Below are 25,196 nucleotides of genomic sequence, written 5' to 3'. Positions count from 1 at the left end.
TTCCCTGGTTTTAGACACTCCATCTAGAGCAGGGGTCGGCAACCTTTACCACTGAAAGAGCCATTTGGACCCGTCTCCCACAGAAAAAAGAACACTGGGAGCCACAAAACCCGTTTGACATTTAAAATGAAATAACACTGCATACAATGTTTTTTGCCTTTATGCTATGTATAAACAAACTATAATGTGTTGCATTTATGAAATCGATGAACTCCTGCAGAGAAAACGAAATTACATTTCTGCATGCAACAAAAACATTTTGAACTCCGAAAAAAAGACGTTGGGTTGAAGGTTACTTTTAAGTAAAATAATCAATGTCTATTTGAGTCCTTCTTGTATTTATGAAAAACGCCAAACTTAAATTGTCCGCCAGCAGCAAACCAAAAATAACGTCAGCCAGCTGTCAACCTGAAAAATAAAAGGACTATTTCACTGAACAATGAAAAAGTATGCATATACGCAAAATAATAGGCAGAGAGGGGCATATCCCTGATTTTCTGCACAATTTCACTCTTGTTTTTAAAGTCTGTGAATAGATGTTCTGAAATCTTAATGAAAGATTCTTTTATATATTCACCATCTGTAAACTGCTTCCCGTGCCTGACTATTTCCTGAGTGGCAACAAAACTAGCATATGTCGTTGATTTTCCTGTCATCATCCACTTCTTGAAATGATTTTTGCTCAGATCAACCTTCTGCATCAGTTCCGAAAAGGCTTTTTTCCTCTCATCTCCATCCGGATATTTTTGAGCAAAGGCCGCGTGTTTATTCTGGAAATGTCTTGCGACTTTTGACTTTTTGTTGTTTGCTAGTTACTCATTGCATATTAAGCATACCGGTAAACCAGTCTCGTCAGCAGTGAAAGCAAATGAATCTGCCCACGTATCATTAAACATTCTTTTTTCTTCAGTCACTTTTGTTTTTTTAGAATTCTCCATAGTAAGCCCACCTTGGATCGAAAAAATTAAAGAAATCGCGCACTGGTGGGTGTCAGGCATTGGCTGTGGTGACTTATATTAATAGCGACAAAAAACATGTTTTATTTAGATTGTACAAGATCACCATAATCTTCAAATTTGGAATTACATTTCAAAAACTAACAAACTAACATAAAATACATTTTAATTAAATACTCATCATTTATTTTCCAAAGCCACAGGGAGCCGCAGCACAGAGATGAAAGAGTCGCAGGTTGCTGACCCCTGATCTAGAGGGTATATTTAGCCTGTAAATACCCATGAGAATGTTTAATGTTTCAATGAGATCACTTTTCATTGCTTAAAAGTGGAGAGACCATCAATCATGTCTGCTTAATGCCTCTGCATATTGCAAACCCACAATCCCAGAAATTAATCCAACGATCCTTGCTGCAGTTCCTCGATCACAGATATATCCTTTATCAGAACCTTACATAATACTCCCAGTACACTCCCAACACGGTTTAATAAAATTAAATCCTTTTGGATTAAGATCAAGGAATTGTTTTATTGTGTTTTTTTTTATTGTAGTTTAAGCTTGTTTATATGTTTGTATAATCACCTGTTTGTAAACTTTTGGTAACTTGTAATATGTTTGGATCTAAACTTATGTAGTTTTTTTTGTCTGCAAAGCTACAGTGTGATTCAGCCAGTACCTGTTCAAAGATTTCTTAACTGCATTCGTTCAGACCAGTTTGCAGTGCAAAACAAAAGCATGAGCTAAGTTGCTTTGTTACTTCTTTACTTGCCTTGCTTACTGGTGTAGGCTGAAAAAGGCTCTATTTCAACAATATCTGTTTGCGTCAACTGTATCCTGCAGCCGACATTGGAGTTCCCAATCACAGAAGTTAATAAAACACTCTTACCTGGATAAACCAATCCTTACCAAGTATTAGTGCTTGACCAATAGTGTGCAAGAATAATGAAACGAGAGGGAAATGAACTAAGAATTCTGAATTTGTTCTGTGGAGGAGTGGGTGGTGTTGAGGAAATAGAGAGCCTGCAGAGAGACTTAGATAGTTTAGGGGAATGGGCAAAAAAGTGGCAAATGAAATACAATGTTGGAAAGTGTATGGTCATGCACTTTGATGGAAGAAACAAATAGGCAGACTATTATTTGGATGGGGAGAGAATTCAAAATGCAGAGGTGCAAAGGGACTTGGGAGTCCTTGTGCAAGATACCCTAAAGGTTAACCTCCAGGTTGAGTTGGTTATGAAGAACGTGAATGCAATGTCGGCGTTCACTTCTAGAGGTATTGAATATAAGAGCAGGGATGTGGTGTTGAGGCTCTATAAGGCACTCATGAGACCACACTTAGAGTATTGTGTGCAGTTTTGGGCTCCTCATTTTAGAAAGGATATACTGACTTTGGAACGGGTTCAGAGAAGATTCACGAGAATGATTCCAGGAATGAAAGGGTTACTGTGTGAAGAACGTTTGGCAGCTCTTGAGCTGTATTCTCTGGAGTTCAGGAGAATGAGAGGGGATCTCATAGAAACATTCTGAATGTTAAAAGGCCTGAACAAATTATACATGGCAAAGTTATTTCCCATGGTTGGGGATTCTCGGACAAGAGAACACGACTTCAGGATTGAAGGACGTCCTTTTAGAACTGAGATGTGGAGAAATTACTTTAGTCAGAGGGTGTTAAATCTTTATGTGAAATTTTTTGCCATGAGTGGCTGCAGAGGCCAAGTCGTTGGGTGTATTTAAGGCAGAGATAGATAGGTTCTTGATTAGCCAGGGCATCAAAGGGTATGGGGTGAAAGCAGGGGAGTGGGAATGACCGGAAAAATTGGATCAGCCCATGATTGAATGTTGGAGCAGACTCGATGGGCCAAATGGCCTTCTTCTGCTCCTATATCTGATGGTCTTATGGATTAAGCCGCACTTTTCTACACTCTTGCCTTCAAATAAGCATTATGCAGAATTAAGCAGAAGTCTGGCTCAGTGCTTTTTCAATGCTTTCCTTGCCTAGTGATCATTTTGTCAGTGTCATGTGTAACTGAGCTATTACAATTGTTAATAGTTATTGTCTCCCTGTTGTTCCTTGAAACCTGTGGGTTGGTTGACAGTTAAGTGCACAGGAGTTCCTAGGCTGTTTATGATGGAACATCACAGATGCACTTAGACGGTAATTCCTGGTGTGGCAATGAATTTGCTGCATGCTGGTATCACTGGCGCAGATTCCATGAATTTTATTCAAATTTAATCTTATTGATACTGTCTTTTTAATTGGAACATAGCTTAAGTTTTATGAGGTAATTGTTACTATTGTTTAATTACATGAATTATATCTGTGATATCCACTGGTGTAATGTCCCATTATTCGCAGCCAGTGGTGGAAAATACACTTGAAAGCAATATCTATTGGAAAGCTGGGAGACTGAAAGCAGCATTGTAATCATTTGATTTACAGGTACGAGACATTCCTTTAAGTATAGCTGCCCAGATAGTGCTGCTGGAGGATCAGACCACGGACCAGAGCAACATGAATGTGCTGGCACTCTAATGCACTACTAAAGGACTGCTGCACTGTCAGAGCACAGCTGCCTGTTGGTTGAAGAAAAACTTTCTATCTTATGGAATCTTTCTCTGCATTACTTAGTTGCTACATGTCTGATTGCCTGATTGCCATAAAAGCACCAAGTTTCTTTCTTTGTGAGGTAATAGATCCCAGTTGAAATGGCTTTACATTATAACTGTTGTGGTCTTCGTTGGAAAAGAACTCTTGATGCAAATGTAAAGTCAGATTACAATAGAAACCTCAAGCTGCTAGAACTGAATATACTTCTCTAGAAAATTTCCCCGTGTGATAACCTATCTCTCAGGTGTCCTCTCCCCTAAATGACAACATTAAAATATATTTGGACAAGTATATTTGCAGGAAGTATGTAGAGGTAGCTAGGCCAAATGAGCCTAGCTTAGGTCAGCATGGTCTTGAGGAGACATTTCTGTACTGTAATACTCTATGACTCCAATAATTCACCCACAGTTCCTCATGTAATTCAACAATATAGTCAAGTGGCAGAATCTCTGATCTTGGACTAGCTGAGTGATAAAGCAAACTTTTGAAAGTCTTCCTTTGGCTGTAGCTTGGATGCAACCATCCTTGGAAGCTACAGACTGTTCGTTTTTGCAGCAGTTGCTGAGTTTTGCTGCGTTGTCTATGATCAATTAAGTTACAGACCTTGCCTGAAGTGTGTTACTAATATTGGGGTCCTGATGGCATGATTGCTATGTACTGATGTACCATTGCTGCAGTACTGGGGGTGTGCCTAACACTTGGTTCATAACATCCCAGCCAGCAGCAGTGCACACTCCAAATCCACTGCCAGCGGCAAACCCATACTTCTGCATTCTTAAACTTGACCTGCATTATCCAGCATATTCCCCAATGTCAGAGATGGTTTTAATTAATGCCTGCTTGCATCTGCAAGGCATAATTATGACACACACAGCATCTGCAGGAGAAATACTGAACATGGGCTATGAGTGGAATGATCTGTTTGCAAGGCCTTGTGTTCATGCATCTGCCCATGTTCTCAAAACACATATGCACATTTTTAAGATGCTGCATATTGTAGTTATTTACTTAATAGATCCTTAGCTAAATTTCATGAGTTGCGCGTTGATGTGAGAATGTTTTCTAATACAACATTTATTCAGTGGAAAAAGGTGGCAAGAGAGTGTAGTGGTAGGCAAAGCACCAGTGACACGGGTTCAAATGACCTGTTAGAGGTGTATAAGATGATGAAAGGCATTGATTGTGTGGATAGTCAGAGGCTTTTTCCTAGGGCTGAAATGGGCATAGATTAATAATAGAGAATAATCGCAGAATAATCACGAGAGGACACAGTTTTAAGGTGCTTGGAAGTAGATACAGAGGAGATGTCAGGGTTAAGTTATTTACGCAGAGAATAGTGAGTACATGGAATGGGCTGCTGGTGGCGGTAGTGAAGGTGGATATGATAGGGTCTTTTAAGAGACTCCTGGATGGGTACATGGAGCTTAGAAAAATAGAGAGCTATGGGTAACCCTAGGTAATTTCCAAGATAAGGACATGTTCAGCACAGCTTTGTGGGCCAAAGGGCCTGTATTGTGCCATAGGTTTTCTATGTTTCTAATTCCTGCTGCTACATGCAAGCAGTTTGCACATTCTCCCAGTGATGACATGGTTTTCCTCTAGCTGCTCCAGTTTCCCCTCACAGTTCAAAGAACTACAGGTTAAGGTTAGCAAGTTGTGGGCAAGCTGTGTGGGTGACATTTGCCCGCTGCCTCCAGGACATCCTCGGACTGCATTGGTCGTTAACGACAACGACACACTTTACTGTATATTTAAAGTACCTGTGACAAATAAAAGCAAATCTTTTAATCTTTAAAGTCATCACCCACACAGGAAAGCTGTGGATTAATTCATTCAGAGTTACAAAGGCTTGATTGCACTTGTACTTGTTCAGTACTAACGGACTCAACTTCAAGCAAGATTGTCTAAGCAGGAGGATAGTTGTACCTTCTAGATGCACAACAGGATGGTGGCTTCCAACAGACAGTGTCACTGATTTCAATGGGAACACATTTCAGAAGCACAATACAGCGTAGAGCTACCACCATAATGCAATTGTAGCAATGTGACTGAAGAGAGATTTATACTCTCTGTTAATTCCCTGTTGTTATAAAGTCTGTGATTACCCTTTTCCTGATCACAGAAACTTAACACCTCGGCAGTAAGAAGCTCCACCCATGCTCCCCTCCCTGAACTGTCACAACATGCATGTCATTTTACACCCTTCCACAGTCCACCAATCATCAGTCACCTCAGGCTCCTGTCTCACCATTCCCCTTCCCCTCTTTATACTCACCGTCTTGCCCTTCCACTCTTAATCAAACCAAAACGTCAACAGTTCCTCCCCATCCCCCACCCCCACCCCAACACTGAGTTTCCCCAGATTCCAGCATCTGCAGTCTCTTATGTTTCATTTGCCAGGTTATCTCTCCTTAACTGATGGTGACATTCTGTAATAAAACAGTGTTTATATCAGTAATAATTTCACAAATTTGGTTTTCTTTTAATCTATGTACTTTGTACCAATAATTCTACTATTTACTTTGACATTATAGAGTCATAGAGCTGTACAGCACAGGCTCTTGGGCCCAACTCATCCATGCCAACAAAGGTGCTTTCCTGAGGGAGATCTATTTGCCTGCAATTGGCCCATGTCCCTCTAAACTTCTCCTATCTGTGTACCTTTCCAAGTGCCTTTTAAATGCTGTGATTGTACCCACTTCCTCAACCAGTTCTTCAGGTGGTTTGCTCCATATACCCACTGTGGACATACTAGACAATAAACAAACCCTTCAGGACCTCGTGAAATTGTTGCCTGCTATCTTTACACCCAAGCTCTAGTTTTAGACTCCCCTATTGGAAAAAGACTGTGATCTATCCCCTTGTGATTTTTTTGGAGAAAATTATAACAGACTCTAATCTTAGTCTTTATGCCATTTGAAAGAATAGATACATAACTATTAAAATATAGCTGTGTTAAACTGCATTTTCATTAATAATGAAACAATTGCCTCAATATAGCAAAATGACCTATTATTGTTAGATTGTTTTCAATAGAAATAATTTAATAATAAGTTTAAAATGAAACAGTAACCAAATTCTTAATTACATCTATGTAAGGTATATGAATTATTGTTAAATCTATTTAGTTGGTGTGATTCAGTTGAGAACTCACTTGAATCCAACTTAATGGAATTCCATTGTGAAGAAGAGCGGAGGTTTATAATGGATGTGCAGTAGGGAAAGGCAAATGCTGATTTGACTCCATCGTTTATCCTTGTATCTTACATTAACATAATTAACCAATTAATGCCATTCACGGCTCACTAATCTATTGTATATAACATCTTGTTCAGTTGGTGAGCTGTTGGAAAGTTAGTATGTTGGGAAACAAGGTGACCAAGAGTAAATACGTATACCTGGAGCAGGCTATCACTTTGCTCCTTGGGCAAGTCATAACAAAAGTGAAGATTCCAATATGCAATGACATGAAGAACCCACTCTCACCCTCTTTCTATGTTCCTTGTTGGCCTATGTAGGTTTTTATACATTTATTACCTTCCTCAGGAGCCTACGTGGCTACCCGGAAGGAGAATATGAGCAGTTTTTAGTGCTGAGCTCAGGTCATTATGGTGTATGATGCTGGCTCAACAAGCCAGCTGGCACTACTGAATGTGGGCAATAGCCTGATAACCTATTGCTTCTGAAACAAGTGCTGGGTGAAAGCACTTGATAAGATATTTGTTATGTACAGGTATTGAGGCAAATGGGGTTCAGATCTACCATCGCAGAAGCCAGAATAATGCACACAAAATGTTGGATGAACTCAACAAGTCAGGCAGCATTTGTGGAAAGGAATAAAGAGTTGACATTTGAGTGGAGGGGGTTCCCACCCTTTTTTATGCCATGGACCCCCAACTGTAACTGAGAGGTCTGAGAACCCCTGGGCCTGAGGCCCTTCGTCAGGAGCCCTCCAGAATTTTATGTGAGTTACTCTGGATTTCAAACATCTGCAGAATCTCTTGTGTTAAGGAAGAAGCCAGTTGGAAACTGATTATGTGAGAAAATGTATGTGAAATTTCTCTTTGATCCCTCCAGGTAATCAAGCCAAAAGATCATGATTTATATTAAAGGTAACAACCCATTATAGCTATCATAGCCTCAGTTAAAGACCTGTCCAACTCGTGCCTTTAGTAAAGGAGCATTCAGTGTGAAGACAGCAACCAGTTATACTCGTCGGATCTTTGATGTGGTGAACATATCCCAAGGCTCTTCACAAGACCATGAACAAAATCAGCACTGAGCCAAGTTAGAAGGTTTTAGGACAAGTGACCTAAAGCTTGGGCAAATATTTCAGTTTTAAGGAGTTCCTTAAAGAAAAGAGATGTAGAAAGGTTAAAAACTTGGAACCAAATCAGTAGGAGCACTGACCACTAATGATGCGGCAATTAAATTTAAGGATTGCTGGGACTTCAAAGGGTTATAGATGCCAGAGGTAAGTCAATATGGTTGTAAGTATTGGCTCAAATGCTCCCTGGTAACCAGTTACACACACAAACTTAGAGGGGGGGGGGGGAGAAAGGCCTGGGAAGTAATAGGTGATTCCAAGTGAGGAGGAGCAATGGGGAGATGTTGGGGGGGGAGGGAGTGAAAAAATAGTGGAGATGACAAAGGCTAAATATGACGTAATCAGACAGGAGAGGAAGGTGGATCATAATATCAAGTAAGGGAGGTGGTGATAGCAGATGGGAAGTCTGCAGGAGAAACAGTGGGAGGAATGTCTGGTGCTAAACACTGTATCTACAGGAAGGGGCATGATCAATAATTTGGACCAAGTTAATATCACCATCCCTCTGTCATTCCCACCTTGTCCGAGGTTCAAAGTTTTTAGAGCAAAATGAAAAATTATTTTCAATTCCACTGATTGTTCTAATGCTCATTAATCTAAAGCATTCTCTGGCAGCAGAGGAATACTTTTCTGCTGCTGTATTGGGTCAACATTAAGTGCTCCCAGGTCAGTTGTAACGTGGTTCAGAGGAAAGTTAAACTGCTTCATTGAATTCACAATATGCCTTTATTGCAACAGCAGAAGTCTATACTCTGTGACCCCAATGTGACTTTCCCACAGTAGCTAGCCATATAGCCTTGCTAAGTGGGACTGTCAATTACAATTAAAGCAAATTACAGGCTGTTCTCTAATTTGGGACTGCCTGTGCTAAAAGCTGCACCAGAGTACCTGTGATCACTTTATTTTGTACTCCCCAGGTGAAAGGGTGAATGTCGACAGTAAGGATTAAATTCCCTCAAGGTAAAAGACAAATTAACAGCAAGATCCAAACCTTGTCATCACTTTCACTGCTGTCTACTGCAGGTCTCACAGAAGCTTTCACACATTAACATTTTCCGTACCTGCTTATGAAGTAGAAGGGTGTCAGAGTAATTCCAGTCTGTCACTAATTTTCACTGTGAATCTGATTAATATAGACAGATATAATGGTTGGCGTGGACTATAGGATCTGTTTCCGTGGTGTACACTCTATAAGATCCAGAGGAAACCCACGCAGTCACAGGGAAAGCATGCAAACTCCACACGTACCGTACCAGAGGCCAGGATCGAACCTTGGTCACTGAAGCAGCTTCATGTGCCGCGGCATTATGCTGCACACGTGCTTTGGTTAAGCAGTTAGCATTTTAAATCATTAGTGTGCTGATGGGTGCTTCTTGCACTGCTCAGTGGGAAAATGAAGGATATTACATTAAACCCATTTACTGATACTAGGTCCATAACTAACTATGCTTTGGTGATTCAATTGCTCACCCCAGATGCTTGTTAGAGTCGTCCACCTCTGATACTTTCTCGGGCAGTGCATTCCAGATTTCAGCCACACTCTGGGAGAATTAATTCTCCCTCAGATCCCCTTTAAACATCTTTTATCAATCTACCCTATTCTTGCTTCTCACAAGTACCACAGCAAATACAAATGTGAAGCATCATACATACTGAATCTTTACCATCCCGGTGGTCTGCAGGCAACAGGAGATGCCAGGAAGGCATTAGGCTGCTGATTCCCCACTTTTCCCTGCCTGGCACATCTGCAGAATAGGATTTAAAAGGTCAAATTCATAGTCAAAGTCAAGTTTATGCACAAGTACTGCACGTGTATGCACAGATGTGATGGAAAACTTAACCTGCAACAGCATCACAGGCACGTAACATCATATAAGCAGCATTCACAAGAAAAACTCCATAAATTATACATAACCTATACAATTTTTACCAAGAAAGTACACAATTAGAACAAAAGTAGTGTTAGGACTGTGCAAGCAGGTTTAAGAAGTGAATGGTTGAATGCAAATAACTGTTAAACATAGGAACATAGAAAACCTGCAGCACAATACAGGCCCTTTGGCCCACAAAGTTGTGCTGAACACGTCCTACCTTAGAAATTACTAGGTTTACCTATAGCCCTCTATTTTACTAAGCTCCATGTACCCATCTAAAAGTCTCTTAAAAGACCCTATCGTATCCACCTCCACCACCATAGCCGGCAGCCCATTCCACGCACTCACCACTCTCTGAGTAAAAAACTTACCCCTGACATCTCCTCTGTACCTACTCCCCAGCACCTTAAACCTGAGTCCTCTTGTGGCAGCCATTTCAGCCCTGGGAAAAAGCCTCTGACTATCCACACGATCAATGCCTCTCATCGTCTTATACACCTCTATCAGGTCATGTCTCATCCTCCTTCGCTCCAAGGAGAAAAGGCCGAGTTCACTCAACCAGCTGTTCTTGAACCTGGCGTTCCAAGTTCAAAGTAAATTTTATTATCAAAGTACACATTTGTCGTCATGTACAACCCTGAGATTCATTTTCTTGTGGGCATACTCAGCAAATCTATAGGTTGGAAACTATAACAGGGTCAATGAAAGATCGAGCAAAGCACAGAAAGTGACAAACTACAAATGCAGACATAAATAAATAGCAATAAATAATGGGAACATGATATATCGAGAGAATGAGTCCTTGGAAGTGAAATAATTGGTTGTGAGAGCATTTCAATGATGGAGTGGGACTTCAGAATTCTGTACTCCTATCCAATGGTAGCTGAAATAAAGTCCCACGGCCCAGATGATGGGGACCTTTGGTAATAGATTACCCTGGGTTAAGTGCTACAGACCTCATTCCTTTCATTTGACAGAAGCCATCAGCACATATTGACCACAATTAATGCTGAACCACTAAACAGTGGCTGACTTCACTAATCACCAACCCGGTCACATATAGATCCAAAATCATTCCCCCTCAACCTCACCACCCCACCCCGCCCCAACACCTGCAAGCATCTTGGCTGGCAGCCGAATATTCCTTTTGGGTCAGAGTGGAAGAAACTTCAAAAAAACACTTGGGTAATGGAGCAAAGTAAATGTTGTCTGGATGAATCTTGCTACAGTGAGGGCTTGCATAGTCAGAGTGAGCAAGAGCTCTGACTGTTACCTGGCAACTGGCCCATTCTCTTGAATCCAACTAATGTCAGCCACCCAGCAAATTTCCTGCGTAACCAAGCTGACAGAAGCTTTACTTAATCTTGTTATCATGATGAGGCAATATTCAAACATCAGGGCAGATCAAATCAATCTTAGAAGTTGGGATAACAGTCCCAAGGTGGATTAAAGACATCCACCTTTTGCTAGCCGCTGTCGGCGACCTTGTTCTTTTGTACGCTCTGCCGTTTTAAAATAAAGTAATTCCTCCCCTGTGTCCTCAGAGAAGAGCAATGATGACTACCGACAGCAGGAACAATCATATCCGACGTGCCTGTGTATGTGTGCAGAGAGAGACTGCTTTGATTGTTCCCCGGTGGATGTAATTGGGATCATTACTGCCCATTCAAATTTCATCACTCGATTATCACAAAAGCCTCATTACTGTTGAAAAGAATGCTCGCTAAACTGTTCATTCCTGGTCCCCTCTCTCATCAGCCTATGAAAATGATTGTGGGGCCAGCAGAAGGGTGGGGGGGGGGGGGTGGTTGGAAGAGATGAAGAGAGCTCCTCTTAGATTTGATTAAAGACTGTGATACAAATCGATATTTAATAAAGTGGCTACCATCCTAATAAATGCAAGCTCTTTCCCAGGGTGAGCTGCATTATTTTCTGCTGATGTAGGCCAAAAGGCAAAACCAGTTTGGTATTTGGCAAGAATCTCTTGTTTATATAATAGGCAATACATGTAAACTATTCCTCGGCATATGAAAAGGATAGATTCCTGAGAAAAGTTTCATTCACTGAAATTTGGTGAATTAGCAAGGCTCAGTGAAATACAACATTGGATAGTTTGGTTCAGTGTGCTTCCATGGCAGGCTGTTCATTACTGTGAGAAATGGATCAGTACTTCAAAGAGACATGCCTTTGAAGAGTCAATGTCTTAACACTGATCATCTGCAAATGGAAGGATAACCGCAATAAGGAAACTCAGGGAGGCTTATTCACCCAGCAAGATGTTGCACCAAGAATGGTTGCACTGAATATTGGGTGGGAGAGGAATATCAGGTAAAAGGTAGATTAGTGTCAAAGCCCCATAATTTTACAAACTTCTATTAACTTTCCCCTCAGTCCCGGCATTCCAATGATAACTTATGATCTTTCAAGCTGTCATTTCTGCTCATAAACCCTAGCATAGGCAGCATTGGTAAATCGTACCTGTACCTTGTGACAGTGTCCTGACTGTAAAAGGGTGATCAGAATTGCACACTATATTCTAAGTGCAGCCCAACAATCTTTCATGAACATGCAATAGGAGTCCATTGATCTTGTGATGACTGCTCCAACCAATAAAGGCAGCAAGTCAGACACCATAACCATTCTATTTACTGGTATGGCCTCGTTCTGGAACATACAACAGAGAGAAGTATGACACAAGGCAGGCCATTCAGCCACAGTGTTGTGCTGTCCTTTTAACCTACTCGAAAATCAGTGTTAACTCTTCCAGCACACATAGCCCTCCATATTGTATCCCACACATCTGTCATGCTCTGTGTGTAAAATTGAAACCTCTGAATCATCCACCACCCTATAATTTCCCTTGAACTGGCCATTTTCATTGGCGAACAGTAGGGAACAGTCCACTCTATTTATTTATGACTCTAATCATCTTGTATACCTCCATAAGGTCATCACTCATCATCCTCTCCCAAAATAAAAGCCCTAATTCGCTCAACCTATCATCATGAGGCCCTCTCTCTTTCTTTTTAAACTTTATTTTTTTTATTTTATTAAACAAACGCATAGCTACAAACAAGCATCGGCTATCGGTCCACAATTCACTGTACCTAAATTAGCACTACCAGGGGCGGAAGAGAGTAGGAGCAAGAGAAAGAAGAAATAAAAAGCACGTACCTACAATTACATACAAACACAAACATACACATGGTCTACATACTTTACATCACGCCTCAATGTAGATTTACATAAATTTTAAATAAAATCACAGTCCTCAGTCAACCAGCTCAAGTCCCACATTTTGCCAGGCCCCTATATGGGCCTTTCACTGTGCCAGGTACACTATAACAGAGATCCATCTTTCCAAGTGGGAGTCCATTTTCAGCTGTAAACTTGCAGTGATATTCTCCATTCAGGCCCTCTCGCTAATCAAGGCAGCATCCTGGTAAATTTCATCTGCAGCCTCTTTAAAGCATCCATACCCTTCCAATAACGATTCAAGCAGAACTGAACACAAAGTTCCAGTAATGAGTTCTCAAGGCCTGTTAGAGGCGTTGGAGAGCATTAGGTTTTTTGAGCATCTGATTGGTTAATTGTTGTTTAATGAAGTTTTGAATCACCCAGAGTTCTTTGTGTTTTTCTGAAGCAACTCACTCTTTGTAAGCAGTTTCTTGGTGTCTTCTGTTAAGTTTATTTTGATAGGCTCAGCAATTCCATGTTCCTTCTATTTAAGCCAATGCCCAATTAGCGATAATCTCCTGGTTACTTCTTGCACTGTTGCTCGACCAATGTACTTTTGGAATTATTATCAATAAACTCTCATCGCCATCCCTGCATTGGAGTCTTGCCTTTCCTCTGTAATAGAGTTTCAATATTGCGGATAGTAGTTTGCCTCCCAGGTGCCAGAGTCTGGGGTGTTTCTGACTGCGTCCATGATATCTTGAAGTAGGAAAGAGAACAGCCAGAGGTCGTGGTACATATTGGTACCAATGACATAGGCAGGAAAAGGGAGGAAGTCTTGAAATCAAACCTCAGGGAGTTAGGAAGGAAGTTGAGAAGCAGGACCACAAAAGTAGTCATCTTGGGATTACTGCCTGTGCCACTTGACAATGAGTATAGGAATAGAATGATGTGGAGGATAAATGTGTGGCTGAGCGATGGGAGCAGGGGGGCAGGGATTCAGATTTCTGGATCATTGGGACTACTTTTGGGGCAGGTGGTGACATGTACAATAAGGAAGGGTTGCATGTGAATCCCAGAGGTCCAAAATCCTGGAGGCGAGGTTTGGGGAGAGTTTAAACTAAAATTGCTGGGGGTTGGGAACCGAACTGAAGCGACAGAGAAAATGGAGGTTGGCTCACTAATAGAGAAAGCTTGGAGACAGTGCGAAAGGGAGGATAGGCAGGTGATAGAGAAGGGACGCACTCAGACCGATGGTTTGAGATGTGTCTATTTTAATGCGAGGAGTATTATGAACAAAGTGGATGAGCTTCGAGTGTGGATCAGTGCTTGGAAATATGATGTTATGTCCGTTACAGAGACTTGGATGGTGCAGGGACAGGAATGGTTACTACAAGTGCCAGGCTTTGGATGTTTCAGAAAGGATAGGAAGGGAGGCAAATGAGGTGGGAAAATGGCACTGTTGATCAGGGATTGTGTCACAGCTGCAGAAAAAGAGGAAATCATAGAGCGGATGTCAATGGAGTCTCTGTGGGTGGAAGTTAGGAATAGGAAGGGGTCAATAACTCTACTGGCTGTTTTTTATAGACCACCCAATAGTAACAGGGACATTGAGGAGCAGATCGGGAGACAGATTCTGCAAAGGTGTAATAATAATAGGGTTGTTGTGGTGGGAAATTTTAATTTCCCAAATATTGATTGGCATCTCCCTAGGGCAAGGGGTTTAGATGGATTGAAGTTCATAAGGTGCATTCAGGAAGGTTCCTTGACACAATATGTAGATAAGCCTACAAGAGGAGAAGCTGTACTTGATTTGGTATTGGGAAATGAACCTGGTCAGGTGTCAGGACTCTCTGTGTGAGAGCATTTTGGAGATAGTGATCACAATTCTATCTCCTTTACCACAGCATTGGAGAAGAATAGGAACAGACAACTAAGGAAAACATTTAATTGGAGTAAGGAGAAATATGAGGCTTTAGGCAGGATCTTGGAAGCACAAATTGGAAACAGATGTTCTCAGGGAAACATATGAAAAAAATGTGGCAAATATTCAGGGGATATTTGTGTGGGGTTCTGCATAGGTACATTCCAATGAGACAGGGAAACAATGGTAGGTTGCAGGAACCGTGGTGTACAAAGGCTGTTGTGAATCGAGTCAAGAAAAAAAGAACTTATGAAAGGTTCAAATTTCAGGATTTATGAAAAAGGCAGGATTTATGAACATTTGGAGAGGCATAATATGATTAGGAATAGTCAGCATGGCTTTGTCAATGGTAGGTCGTGCTTTACAAGCCTGACTGAACTTTTTGAGGATGTGACTAAACACGTTGATGAAGGTAGAGCCGTAGATGTAGTGTATATGGATTTCAGCAAAGCATTTGATAAGGCACCCTGTGCAAGGCTTATTGAGAAAGTAAGGAGGCATGGGATCCAAGGAAATATTGCTTTGTGGATCCAGAACAGGGTTGCCCACAGAAGGCAATGTCTGGTTGTAGATGGATCGATCATATTCTGCATGGAGGTCAGTCACCAGTGGTGTGCCTCAGGTATCTGTTCTGGGACCCCTACTCTTTGTGATTTTTATAAATGACCTGGATGAGGAAGTGGAGGGATGGGTTAAGTAAATTTGCTGATGTCACAATGGTTGGAGGTGTTGTGGATAGTGTGGAGGACTGTCAGATGTTACAGCGGGACATTGATAGGATGCAAAACTGGGCTGAGAAGTGACAGATGGAGTTCAACCCAGATAAATGTGAGGTGGTTCATTTTGGTAGCTCAAATATGATGGCAGAATATAGTATTAATGGTAAGACGCTTGGCAGTGTGGAGGATCAGAGAGATCTTTCGGTCCGATTCCATAGGACACTCAAAGCTGCTGCGCATTGGCCTTTATCAAGCGTGGGATTGAGTTTAGGAGCTGAGAGGTAAAGTTGCAGCTATATAGAACCCTGGTCAGACCCCACTTGGAGTACTGTGCTCAATTCTGGTCGCCTCACTACAGGAAGAATGTGGAAACCATAGATAGGTTGCAAAGGAGTTTTACAAGGTTGTAGCCTGGATTGGGGAGCATGCCTTATGAGAATAGGTTGAGTGAACTCAGCCTTTTCTCCTTGGAGCGATGGAGGATGAGAGGTGACTTGATAGAGGTGTACAAGATAATGAGAGGCATTGATCGTGTGGTTAGTCAGGGGCTTTTTCCCTGGGCTGAAATGGCTAGCATGAGAGGACACAGTTTTAAGGTGCTTGGAAGTAGGTACAGAGGAGATGTCGGGGTAATTTTTTTATGCAGAGAGTGATGAGTGCATGGAATGGGCTGCGGGTGGTGGATTCAATAGGGTCTTTTAAGAGGCTCCTGGACAGGTACATGGAACTTAGAAAAATAGAGGTTTATGGGTAAGCCTAGGTAGTTCTAAGGTAAGGATATGTTCAGCACAGCTTTGTGGACCAAAGTGCCTCTATTGTGCTGTAGCTTTCTATATTCTATGTTCTATATAGATGATGGAGAAAGTATTGAAGCATAGAGTCATATAGCATGGAAAAAGGCCATTCAGCCCATTGGTCTATGCTGATTGAGATGTCTATCCAAACTAGCCTCATTTGCCTAGATTTGGCCCATTACATTCTAAGTATTTAATATCCATATACTTGTCCAACTGATATGCAAAAATTGTTTTAGTATGTGCTTCAGCTACTTCTGACAGCTAATTCACATAGACTCCATCCTCTCTGTGTGGAGTATAAATACTGTCATGGACTAATCAGTCTGAATGTTGTTTTTATTCAGTTCCATTTTTGGAATGTGGGAAGTAACATCTGGGAAACATCAAGGCCCAAAAGTTTTAGACCCAGCATATCTCGAAGAAGGACTTCCTAATATAAAAAGTTTCTGGAGTCGTTATCTTTAATCCTTCATCTGCTGAACTGGTAAGAGGCTACTATGGGCAAATCCATAACTGCACTAATTAGTATTTTAAGATTTAAGGTTATTTATTGTGTATTAGTATTCCACTTTGGATAAAGAAACTACTTGGTCAATGCTAGTTTGTTTCAAGAGCAATCCATTCCTATTCCTGAGCTCTGCAATTTTCTCTAAAACTTGTCTTTGAATATTGTTCATTGCATGCCAGGATCTTCAAAGCTCTGCCTGGAACTTTGGTTCTTTTCTAGTTATTTCATCTGATTCCCACCCAGCTTCCTGCAGAAACAGGTTTCCTTTCTTTACTCTGTCAAAATCTATCATAAATTTGAACACTGCCATTAGATCTTCTTTTAACTACCTCTGTTCTGAGGCAAGAATCCCAGTTGGTCCACGTTACTGATTTTTTTATTCTTGGAATCAATTCAATAAAACCCTTTAAGACATGGGTAGACAATCTGTGTAAGGTGTCCAGCACTGGAGGCAAGGCTTCTGTGTTAAAATGAATTCTTGATGGAAAATATATTTTTACAAATAGTGAAGTTGAGTATTTATCAAAAACATTTTCTAATTCTCAAGGTTTTAGATTCAAATCCTACTTGCAAGACTAGAGAACAAATATCTGAGCTGAGAGTTATAGGCTTTTTACACATTTGGAGCTGCCGGTTAGTTAAATATAACACCAGCTGACCAATGCAGACCCTTAAACATTTATAAAACTGTCAGGGAGGTGGTAGAGGCAAATACATTAGGGGCATTAAAGAAACTCTTTGATAGGCACATGGATGATAGAAAAATGTAGAGCTAAGTGGGACAGAAGGGTTAGAAAGATCTTAGAGTAGCTTAAAAGATTGAAGAGCCTCTACTGTGCTGTGGCATTCTACTTTTTTTGTTTTATGTCCTCTGTTCAAAGGCACAATTTAATGTCAGGGAAATGTGGACAATATACCTCCTGAATATACCCTCCTGACGAAGGGTCTCGGCCCGAAACATCAACAGCGCTTCTTCCTATAGATGCTGCCTGGCCTGCTATGTTCCACCAGCATTTTGTGTGTGTTGTTACCTCCTGAAATGCTTTTTCTCTGCAATGAAAACAGAGGAGTGCCCCAAAGAATGAACAACAGTTAAACGTTAGATCCCCAAAGCCCCCCCCCCACAGCTCCCTCCTCCCGCGCATAAGCGGCAGCAAGCAACAATCTGCCCTCCCCCCACTGGGAAAAAAATGCGAGCCTCGGCACTGCCACCGAGCATGCAAGTGTGAGCAAAGCAATAGCAAAATCGCAGACTTGCAGTTACCAAAGACTTCGCATTTCACCCAGTATTCGACATACCGCAGGTTCTCTCTCTCCCTAATAAGGGAGAAAGCGATGTTTCCATTTTCACAGTGAGTGGGGAGACATAACAAACAAACTCGCTGGCTTACGATGTTAAAAGTCTATTATGTCCCTTTTTTGAGCCCCGTGCCTGAAGATGGCAAAGATCCCTGGTCTCCAGGCACACAGCAGATATTCCAACTCCTCCGATGATACATGGGTCTCCTGTCGTGACACCAACCCTCAATCCACCCGTCTCCAGAGCCCTGAGATCCTAGGCTTCCGAATTTGTTCCAGACTCTCAGGCTGAGCCTTTGGCATGCTGAACAATGGCTAGTTATGGAACCCAGAGAGTGGATCCTGCAAAGAACCAAAGTCAGCGTGTAACTCCAGGTCAGGGTCTTCAAAAGAACTCTGAAAGGGAAAAATGGAGGTATTCATCATTATTATTAAGTGCCATGTTGTTTGACATACAGTAGGTGATCATAGTCTATGACCATTATCATTCTTGCCAAATTTTTCCACAGAAGTGGCTCACCACTGCCTTTTTCTGTGCAGTGTCTTTACAAGTTGGGTGACCCCGGCCATTTTCAATGCTCTTCAGAGATTTTCTGCCTGAAATCAGTTGTCACATAACCAAGACGTGATATGCACTAGGGGCTCATACGACCATCCACCACCTGCTCCCATGGCTTCAAAAGACCCTGATCTGTGGGGATGAGGGAGGGGGAGCTAAGCAGGGGCTACACCTTGCCTAAGGGTTATGTCCAGGCTAGCAGAGGGAAGGAGCATCTTGCACCTGTTTTGGGGGGAGATGTATCTCCACCCCGGTTCTATGTTAGTTTCATTAAAAACGAGGATAGTTTATAAGGCAGGTGTTAAAGTTGTCCCCCAAACACCTTAATTATGTGAAAGGACAAAGAACAATATAACAGTGTAAGTTAAGTTTCACTAAATACTGGTAGACAACTAAGAAACTTTTATCATAGGAGAAAAAATTTCCAAATGAGCACTTTTGTGATTATAAACCATATTTAATTCTCAAATTCACAATTATTCTTAGATTCATTCGAACGGTCACCCATACTGCCTGGGTGTACTTTATTAGGTACACCTGTACATCTGTTACTTAATGCAAATATCATGTGGCAGAAACTCAGTGCGTAACCACATACAGACCTGGTCAAGAGGTTTAGCTGTTTGGACCAAACATCAGAATGGGGGAATAAATGTGTTCCAAGTGGCTTTGCTGTGGTGCAAAACAGGGTTGTATGATTACCTCAGAAACTGCAGAGCTACTAGGATTTTCACTCACAACAATCTCCAGAATTCACAGAGATTGGTGCAAAAAAACAAAGAAAAACATCCAGTGAGTGGCTGTTCTGTGAGTGGAAACACCTTGTTAATGAGAGAAGTCAGAGGAGAGTGGCCAGAATGGTTCGAGCTGACAGGAAGGCAACAGTAAATCAAATAACCACGCGTTACAACTGTAGTGTGCAGAAGGTATCTCGGAACGCTTTGAGTGGATGGGCTGCAGCAGCAGTAGAAGTCCCTGAACGTGCAGTGAGTGGCCAGGAGGTACCTTATAAAGTGGACACTGAGTGTACGTAGATGTTAATTAGACCATGTGTTACATAATCAGGGAAAATTGTCTCAAGACAGGCTGAAAGTGACTCAATTATTATCTAATTTCCCATGACATCTCTTCCAATCCACCTCCTGCCCCAGAATCTTAAAAAGATATCCCTTTTAATTCCATTTCTTGCTCATCTGAAATAAATTCCTCATGCCCTAATACTTATTCCTTCAGTTATTAGGGGCTCAAGGTCTGGAGTTTCCTCCTTAATCTTCTCTGCCTCATTATCTCACTCTACACCCATGAAGTTTCCTCTTTCTACTTCTTTGGGCAAATCTTTAGCCATGTGACTTATTTGTCTCAGGAGGGCTTTGCTGCATTGAAGATTCTAGAGAAATGCGCATTTTGATTACTTGAACTGCTTTTTGGTAAAGTAACATTGAAAAGGAAACATCTCTGATAGTTGACGTTGAGGGAGATGATGGTTAACTCGGAGGCACGCAGTAGTAATAACGGGGGTGTCTGGATCTGAAAATCTGTCAAAAGTGGTTTCTTCTGACACATGCAATAGAACTCTCAGGATTAAAGGCTGTCAGTAACTGAACTAAAATTTCTAGTCTTGCTCCGTGATTAATGATATACTAACAAAGTTATGTAATGTGTGGTTAGGAGTCAAATTATTCCAAGGAAAGTGTTTTATTAATGATTATTTAATTGTTGGAGAAACTAGATATTCTTCTAAGAAGAGGACATTTGATCTTCATGAAGATGTAATGAAAAGCTGAATGCAAGTAAAACAGAAACAGATGCTCAGGATGCAGGTTAAGTATTTCCTCAGAGCAGCTGTTATGGGGATATCATACCCAATATTTTAGCCACTAGCCAGATGAAACTAACACATTGTAATGGATGTAAATTCACACATGCATGCACTCAGCCATCTACACTTACAAATGCATGCGCACACACACACTCTCAATTCCATATACACATGCATAGACACACAACCCCACATATGCACGTGTGCACACGCATGCACATGCACACACAAGGTAGCACAAGAACAAAGACTCATTAACATGCACACCCAATCCCTCTCTCTCTCTCTCTCTCACACACACACACACACACACACACACACTCACTCTCTCTCTCTCTCTCTCTCTCTCTCTCTCTCTCTCTCTCTCTCTCTCTCTCTCTCTCTCTCTCTCTCATAGAAGCATTCACAAACACTGACAAACACACACATAGATGTGGAAACATACATACACAATCATGTACTTTCTTTTTCTCTCTCCCCCTTTCTCTCTCTCTCATACACACACACACACACACACACACTGAGTCAAAATATTAACATGAAGAAGCTGTTGTTTAGACCGTAAAATACAGGATCAGAATTAGGCCATTTGGCCCATTGAATCTGCTCTGCCATTTTTTCATACTTGATCCATTTCCCTCTCAGGCCCAACCTCCTGCCTTCTTCCCATATCCATTCATGCCCTTACAAACAGAATGATCTCCCATCTCACTTCATATTGTTTTATCTAAATAACTCTCTGTTCCTTTCCCTTGTACGTATGTAGACAGCTTTTTCTTTGAGATGTTAATGCTATTCTCTTCAGCCAGTCCACATAACAACAAATTGGAGCAGCATGGTAGCATACAGTTTTGATTTTCACTATTACAGTGGCAGCAACCCATGTTCGTTTCTGCTGCTGTTTGTAAGGAGCTTGTACATTCTCACTACAATTGTACAGGTCTCCTCTGGCTTCTCCAGTTTCCTCTCACATTCTAAAAATGTATAGGTTAGTAGGTCACATGGGTGTAATTGAGCAGAGAAGGCTCATTGGGCTGTTACAGTGCTGTATCTCTAAATTAAAGAAAATAAATACTACCAACTCATTACTCACTTAATTATTTCGAGATACAGCTTGGAACAGGACCTCCTGGCTCCCTGAGCTGCACTGCCCAGCAACCCACCGACTTAACGCGATTTAACCTTAGCCTAATGACGGGACAACCTGCAATGATCAATTGGAGCTGGGAGGACTCTGAGGAAACCCACGTGCACACAAGGAACATACAGACTTGCTTAAGGAGAACGGCAGAACTGAACTCTGAACTCTGATGCCCCGAGCTGTAATAATGTTGCCCTAACCACTAGGGTACCGAGGTGCCCCTCTTTGGTAATACTGAAAGGCTGCCATTGGGTTTGAGCAATTCCGCCATACCAGTTCCAGGAATAACTCACAGATTGGCAGTCCGAATCCTCTTTTCACCCATGTGAAAGGACAAGATGCCGCATGAGTCCTCATGCAGGTTTCCTTAAAGGTTAATTTGCAGGTTGATTTGGTGGTGAGGAAGGCAAATGCAATGTTAGCATTAATTTCGAGAGGACTAAAATATAAAAGCAAGGATGTACTGTTGAAGCTTTATAAGGCACTGGTAAGGCCACATTTTCAGTTTTGTGAGCAATTTTAAGTCCCTTACCTAAAAAAGGATGTGATGCCATTGGAGAGGCTTTAGAGGAAGTTCATGAGAATGATTCTGGAAATGAAAGGCTTCTTGCATGAGGAGCAATTGATGGATGACTTTGGGCCTTTACTTGCTGGAATTTAGAAGAATGAGGGGTGATCTCATTGAAACTTTTCAAATATTGGAAGGTGTCAATAGAGTGGTTGTTTCCTATAGTGGGGAGACTAGGACAGGAGGGCAAAGCCTCAGAACAGAGGGATGTTCATTTAGAACACAGAGGAGGAGGAAGGAATTCATTAGCAGAGAGTGGTGTATCTGTGGAATTAATCGTCAGAGGTGACTGTCAAGGCCAAATCATTGGGTTTATTTAAGGTAGAGGTTGATAGATTCTAGATTAGTCAGGGCATGAAGGGATATAGGGAAAAAGGCAAGAGCTTGGAGTTGAGGGGGAAATGGATCAGCCATGATGGAATGGTGGAGCAGACTCAATGGGCCAAATGGCCTAATTTTGTTCCTCTATCTTATGGTCTTGTGGTTTTATGTTCCCTTCATTTAGAAGCATTGACACAAGAGAGAATGCAGATGTTGTAAATCTGGATCAATACGCATAAAATGCTAGAGAACATCAGCAGGCCAGCAGTTTCTATGTAAGAAAAGGTTATTCCTTCTTTTTTCCCTTCCCCACATCCTCCAGCTTCCTCCTCCTCATCTTGATTCAGATATCATTTGCCAGCTCCTGCTCCTCCCCCTCCACCCACTCCTTTACTGTGTCTTCTGCCTCATGTTTTTCCAGTCCCGATGAGGCGTCTCAGCCAAAACATTGACGGTTAATTATTCACCATAGACGCTGTCTGACCTGCTGAGTTCCTCCAGCAATACGTGTGCATTGATTTAAAAGCAGTATCCAACTTGGTAAAATCTTGTTCCCCACTTCCCGCACCCAATCCCCATGGAGTGAGCATAAATCTAGTGCAGAACAGAAGAAATATTTCAGATGCACGATTAATATAGGGTCCCTATTTGTTCTTGGAGGAAGTAAAGGATCTAGAGACATTACTCTCCCCGGGTGCCAATATCATCCCTCACTCAATATCAGTGAGAAGGAAATTATCTGTCATTGTTGTGTTGTTAATGGTGGGAGTGAGGGAGATGCAAACTGCTTTGCTGTTTTGTATGTTACAATGGAGTGTAACCTTGAAGGGCTGGCTGGAAAGTGTCTCTGGGATTGTGAGGGCTGTTTAATAAATACAGTAACTTTTCATTGTTTAAATGATTCTTTACATAACCTATTCAAATAATCCTGACAGTGCAGCAGTCAATAACCACATCAATCCCCAAAAGTGTTTTGGATGAGCAGATATTTTCACTCCCTCCTTTGTTTGTTAGTCTTAAATGAATAATTCTGTGTCCTGAACAATACAGATCTGATAAAGAGCCTGGCGATGTTAACCTTCCTCGTCTTCAGCCAGGTGACCTCCTACCCACTTCCAAGATTATTTGTCTATTCGTCTGCATATAAAAAAGAGAGAAGCAAAGAATGAAGAAGCATTCTGATATTAATTGTGATCTGTTTCTTAATGCAGCTGATGGTGTGAATCTCTCTTTAAGCACATACTTATCTGTGAATTAAGCAGGCTGGCGTGTAAAGGTTCTCGGAAGCACAATTTCCCTCTCAATCATTGTGGAAACCTGTTCCTTCACACGTATAATAATAAGGATAATTTGCACTGCATGCACACATGGTACTGTAGATTAATCGATCCTATTTTCATTGCTGGAAATTCTCATCTGTTAATTGTTCTTGTAAATGGGTAGGTTTAACATCTCATAACTCATGATCACAGCCTGTTCTTTGGTACCTTTACATTACCTTAAAATATCATATTATTGCGAGTATGAAATAATTTACTTTTCAATCATTTATCTTTTAGAGGGATGCAGTAATTATTAAACATACCTTATTTATAACAGGAAACAACTTTGTGGAAAGCTATTACCATGCAAAAAAGTATGATGTGGTCAATTAAAAATACTGATCATACATAACATTGTTTCCCTGAGGGAAAGTTTAGCCCAGTGTAGTGACGGACAGCTTGATTTTATTCTTCATGACCATTTTAATCTTCAGCTTGTTTTTAGGGTCCAGAATTAAACAAATTACCTGTTGGTTACAAATGATATTAGTGTGGAGTTTGCAAAGTAATGCCACTCCCTGCTGACCTCAAAGAAAGCTCTGAATTAAACTTTGATATCCAAGAGGATTTTTCTTGTCCTGGTGACAGTCACTCTCAGGCCTCAGTTCCAAGGCAATCCTAGTGTCTGGCAGCTGGAATGTCAAACTGGCCAATATCATTAAAGAGCATTCTCCATCAACAAATTGAGAAGTGAAAAGCACATCAATGGATCTGGTGTTGAGAGGGCGAACAACTTTAAGTTCCTCATTGTACACATCACTGAGGACCTCACTTGGTCTGTACATGCCGGCTGTGTGGTGAAAAAAACCACAGCACCTTGTTCACCTCAGACGGTGAAAGAAGTTTGGCATAAGTCCCCAAACCCTAAGGACTTTCAACAGGGGCACATTGAGAGCATCCTGACTGATTGTACTGTACTTCCCCCAATTGCAGGACTCTGCAGAGCAGTGTGGACTTCCCACTATTCAGGACACATACAGTGACAGGTGCGTAAAAAGGGCCCGAAGGATCATTGGAGACCCGAGTCACTACAACCACAAACTGTTCCAGCTGCTACCATCCGGGAAGCAGTACCACAGCATTAGAGCCAGGCTTCGGGACAGTTTCTTCCACCAGGCCATCAGATTGATTAATTCATGCTGACTCAATTGTATTTCTAAGTGATTTTGACAGTCCTGTTGGATATCTCACTGTATATACTATTCATTACAAATTACTATAATTTGCACATTGCCCATTCAGAAGGATGTAAGTATTTTTACTCCTCATGCATGTG

The sequence above is a fragment of the Hypanus sabinus genome, chromosome 1 (genome assembly GCF_030144855.1).
Source record: "Hypanus sabinus isolate sHypSab1 chromosome 1, sHypSab1.hap1, whole genome shotgun sequence".
Classification (NCBI taxonomy): Eukaryota; Metazoa; Chordata; class Chondrichthyes; order Myliobatiformes; family Dasyatidae; genus Hypanus; species Hypanus sabinus.
The sequence above is the reverse complement of the archived record's forward strand: the minus strand, read 5'-3'. Positions refer to the sequence as shown.